General features: G+C 38.3%; 1 long non-coding RNA gene across 1 annotated transcript; it reads left to right on the forward strand.

Annotated features, from left to right (window-relative positions):
- Positions 1 to 2,964: 2,964 nt before the first annotated feature.
- LOC126481097 (uncharacterized) lies at positions 2,965 to 3,608 on the forward strand. Its single transcript, XR_007587513.1, has 3 exons — positions 2,965 to 3,046; positions 3,205 to 3,311; positions 3,486 to 3,608. It is a non-coding gene; the product is annotated as an uncharacterized LOC126481097 (long non-coding RNA).
- The last annotated feature ends 1,515 nt before the right edge of the window (positions 3,609 to 5,123 follow it).

The following is a 5,123-nucleotide window of genomic DNA, read 5'->3' on the forward strand; positions in this document are numbered from 1 at the left end:
ATTTTGCAAAGTTTTACGTTGATGGTTTTTGGGATGGATTATAATCAGTAACGCAATATTGCCGGCAAAAATTAATTATATTCTGAATGAAATGATTTTACAAACGTTCAAATGGGACTTACTTTTTACAATAATCTTAGAACTAGCATTCCGTAAACATACCTTCACTAGTCTTGAGTTTCTCACAAAGAATAATTCAATAATATTAGTTCCTCTCATGATAATAGTTAGCTGATGTCTCTGTACATCCGTTTATAATCTCTTGTAAATCATAGCTGGTGGCTGGTGGCTGGCAGGCCCACCGCTCCTCTCAACCTCTCGCTTCTGACCTGCTACCGACTCGCTTCACATCTCGCTTACTACTGACTTCCTACGAACGCTATAGTGTGGTCTCTCCAACCAACAATGCTTTCTGGTGCAGATATTCCCTGCTACCACAATTATTTCCAACATGACAAATATTAATTATTCCTACTTAATTCTATTGATAAAATATAAACATCTTTCATAAATTGTGGTTTGAAAATAGACATATACATGTCTTACATAACCCTCCACTGGGTTTCCTTAAAATTTTCCTACGCCGTTAAGTCCTTCAGACTTGACGTAAGGAGAAAATTTGATTATAGAAATATGTGCAGTAATAAGTAAGTTAATGATAGAATATTTCTTTCAACAAAGCACATACACTTACTGTCATAAGAATTTGTTTTCCTAAGTCCAACAAATAGAATATTCAAAAGAGTATTCATCAAAATACACAAATAATGTGAGTCAGTAAGTTGGCAGTGTACGTCAGGTAGTAAAAGTTATTTATTTCTCTAATAGTAATGGATGGCCAAAAATTAGAACATAGTTTATGTTTCATTATAAATTTGTTTCTCTGGTAAAATTGACATCTATTAGTACCTTATTCAAGGAAGGGGAAAAAAAAGGAATTGGATAGCATGGTCAAAGCACTGGCAACTGTCTGTGAATGCACTCAAAAGTCCGTTTCTTTCCCTCACACAGCACAACACCAGTTTTCGCCATGTGATTCCGTCGACTCTTTGATCCATAGTTTTAGTGTAACCAAACACTAAGTTAACCGTCGAATTGCCTGAGTTGCCGCAGCTACATCAGGTACAAGTTCCAACTCCAATTCTCCATTATTAGTAATGGTGTGCATCTTGGTATGCAAGCACCTATTGACGTACATCATGAATGTGCTGTGCATCTTGGTATGCCGACACCTCATAGGAAACATCGTACATTGAAGTAACGTGGTTCGCTATTCACTTTGTTTGTGCTCCATAACCATGGGGATGCATAGGAATTAAGGTACGGGTATATGCATTTTGCCAAAAGGTTTATGGATGTGGTTATTACCAAATTTTACATCATCTCTTTCCTCTGTGCTTATAAAAATTATCTTAACCGTATTCTTATTTTACGTTTAAAAGGCCAAATATGTCACCTTGTGTGACTGTAGAAAAAGTTTATAGTTTTTAACAATTACAAAAAAAAACACATTTTTCATCTGTAGTGAATTCAGCCTACAGTACATATGACACTACGTGACAGTCAATAACACAAACAAATATTCCTGTAAGTGGAATTTAGTAGTACATTTGGGCATCAACGTTTTAAATAAAATAGACAAGTACCTTTATACAAACTATGTCACTTTCTGTGACTTCAGTATGTTCGGCAATGTGGTCGTCAGTTACGAGTCATATTGTCAGTGGACTATAAATTATGTTTGAGTTGTGTAGCAAACATCGTCATTGTTATTTAAGAGAAAACATTTGTATTTTACGCAGAATGCGAATCGGTATGCTGACATTTGGCGTGATCTGTTTTACGTATGTATGTATCTGATGTAAAAGATATCGTGTTCAATGCAGAAAATTTTTTTCGAATAGCGAAGTACATATAGTAAGCAGTTTAATGTGGTGGGCTGTGTCACCTGTTATCAAAATAAACCATTGCTAAGTTATATTCCTTACATACTAACATCTTCATTCTCCTCTCTCCTTTGTACCTCGTGTCATCTCTCTTCATAGCCTATAATAAAAATATTCACTGTTGATAATTGTCAGCGCACGGCATGGCTTCTATATCTCTCTGCATTACCTACAATAAAATATTCATGGTTAATAATCGTCGGCGCACGGCATGAGTTCAACATCTCCCTGCATCTAGGAAATAGCGTCAGCTCTCGTCATGACCTAAAAAGCATTTATTCATATTTCTCCATATTCAATACTTATATTATAATTAAAACTACGTTTATTTTGGTGAACAATGACAACATTGCTGCATGCACGGGTTAAAGAACACATCTAATTGCTACTACTGTATGAATTTCATTTGTGCGTGTTATACATTTACATTGAAAGTAGTCCTGTTAATTGCTTCAATAATTAACTCAGTCTGAGGGAGAATGTGCTAATGAAGTTTGCCAGGAAGTCTTTGAAAACGACAAAACGGTATGAATCGGCAGGTATGCTCCGAAATACGTTAGCGCCTATCGTTCTGCAGCGGTGTACAGCTCCAAATTCGATTTGTAATCATAAATTTATTCGTCTAGCCTCCTCCCGCAGACGTTTCTCGCGCTTGTGCTGTCATATGGACCGCGACCCGAGACGTAGCGAGCGGCAGTCGAGTAAAGTCGGGAGAAGTCGGGACGGAAGGGGAGGGGACAGGCGAGAATGCACCGCAAATATCTGGAAGCGCGGCGTGTGTCAGGTGAGAAAACTTGCGTCGGCAGCAGGGGCCGGCCAGTACCTGGCTGTAGTGATGGGCTAAACTGCGATTTTCCGATATCAGTGATTTACGTGAATGCTACTTTTCAGTATCTGTTATTCTTAACTGTGATTTGTCGCAGTTAAGGAACCTAAGTCGCGTATCCCTCCGCCACTGCTATTTCTGCTACTTCCGCGATTTCTGCGACTTCTGTGACTTCTGCGATTTCTGTGACTCCTGCGATTTCTGCGACGTACCACCGTATGAAAAAATTACATCTGTCCACACAGAAAATTGCATCTCAACAAATCTGTCATTGGTAAGTATGTTTTACGTTTATTCTTCCGTTGGCTTTAATTTTGTATTAAAGAAACAATTGTGAAAATATTAATAGTGTAATTAATATGTAAGTAGCCGCACAGTATCGTAATAGTTCGTGTTTAGAAAATGAATTCTAACATATTGTTATGTTCATAGGTACCTGAACTACATTTCAGTCACTCAGTAAAGTGATAATTCAAAATATCATTGTCAACAGAGCTGAAGAAATTGTCAGTCTTTAGACCGTTTTCGTCAGACGAGAGGTTAGTTTCTAAGCGTTTTGATGGACTTAATTACTTCAGTGAGATCGTTCTTGCGAATGTGATATAGCAAATATTAGCAAATGTGATATAGCAAATATTAGCAATCTACTCTGTCAATTATATTGCTAGTAAAGTGACAGCAAAAATTGTTTAATAATCCTTGTGTTTTTGCAGACGCAGTTCTGACTGATTACTGTTTGCTGTACATATCTATCCACATCAAGGCTGTTGAGAGAGACTCGTGAAGATTCAAGACAGCTCTTAGAGGATTTGGAGTTTAAAAGTGAAATAATTATGAAATAAGTGTGTGACTGATTAAAGTGTTTTATTGAAGTAATAATAAATGTTAAATACATTGAGTGAATAATAGAAATCTCATTTTCCACATGTTAAGCCGTCCTATACCCGTAATTTTCCGCCACTTATTTATTGGTAAACACTTGTTGGTTACCGACGTGCCGCCGCCTCCCCCCCCCCCCCCCCTTTCTCCACAATCTTTGTGTGACACTGACCTGTAACATATCCCGAAGTCTACAATATGCATTTTGAGGCTGTTGATATGAAAGTGGGAAGTACAGATCTTCCAGTTAAATCAGGAATAGCTTAAGTGAATTACTTGAAAGTGACACAGGAAAAGCTTACTTATGTAGGTGGTAGTAGTGTCGGCAAAAAGTTCTTGTGTGTGAAGTTGCCATGTAGAACACCAGGTGTAAAACTTTTCTCCCGAGTCTTGAACTGTGTCGGAACAAAAGTGAGGCATTCCTATGACTGTTTTCATTTCTCTACACTTATACAGATGTCTGAGTTCTGCTGTGTTAACATTGCAAAGTCCTGTAGGCATGTGGAGTATTAACCAAAACTGTCATATTGGAAGCAGAATCAAACACATTTGTTACGTTACTTGATATTTTCAGGAGACAAAGGCAATGCTGCTTCTTATTAATATAATACATTCAGAGTCACAGCAGTATTTGACCAACCATAACTGATGCTGAATGTGCATGTCGTCATATAATATGAAGGGCTTATTTCAATAGTGGTACAAGTCCATTACCTACACTTTTCTGTCTATAATGCTTCTGAAGTTAGCGATCCAAACAAACATAAATAAAGGTTCATCTCTAGCAAGAAGCCATATGCTTGAATATTTCTGGTATCTCAACTGCAGATTTTTCAGCACTCATTTAACTTTACGACTCTATATCTCAAAATTAACAAAAGTGGACTTGTACCACTATTGAAATAAGCCTTTCATACGCACACACAGCACATCGATCTCGTGAGGCACAAGGCTCTCATAACGAAGTACGTACGTCGGTCAACAGATGACACTAGGAAAAGAATGTTAACTGCGCTTTTTAGTTGCTACTTGCGACTCTTAGTTGCGACTTGTCACGGAAATCGCAGTTAGACTCCATAGCGTACCGCAGAGATGGGCGTAGTACGAACTTTGACCCACAGATGGCACTGTTAACCGCGCTTTCTAGTTGCTGCTTGCGACTCTTAGTTGCGACTTGTCACGGAAATCGCAGTTAGACTCCATAGCGTACCGCAGAGATGGACGTAGTACGAACTTCGGCCAACAGATGCCACTGTTAACCGCGCTTTTTAGTTGCTACTTGCGACTCTTAGTTGCGACTTTTCACTGAAATCGCAGAAAGCAGTGCTAAATTCGACCAATAGATGGCTCACGTCTGTGAATGTGAAATACTACTTGCGACTGCTAACTGTGACTGAAATCGCAGTTAGATTCTGTAAAGTTGCTACTGTGATATCTGTGACTTCTCAGTCACTGCGATTTCTAACAGATAC

Source organism: Schistocerca serialis, chromosome 5 (assembly GCF_023864345.2).
Source record: "Schistocerca serialis cubense isolate TAMUIC-IGC-003099 chromosome 5, iqSchSeri2.2, whole genome shotgun sequence".
Classification (NCBI taxonomy): Eukaryota; Metazoa; Arthropoda; class Insecta; order Orthoptera; family Acrididae; genus Schistocerca; species Schistocerca serialis.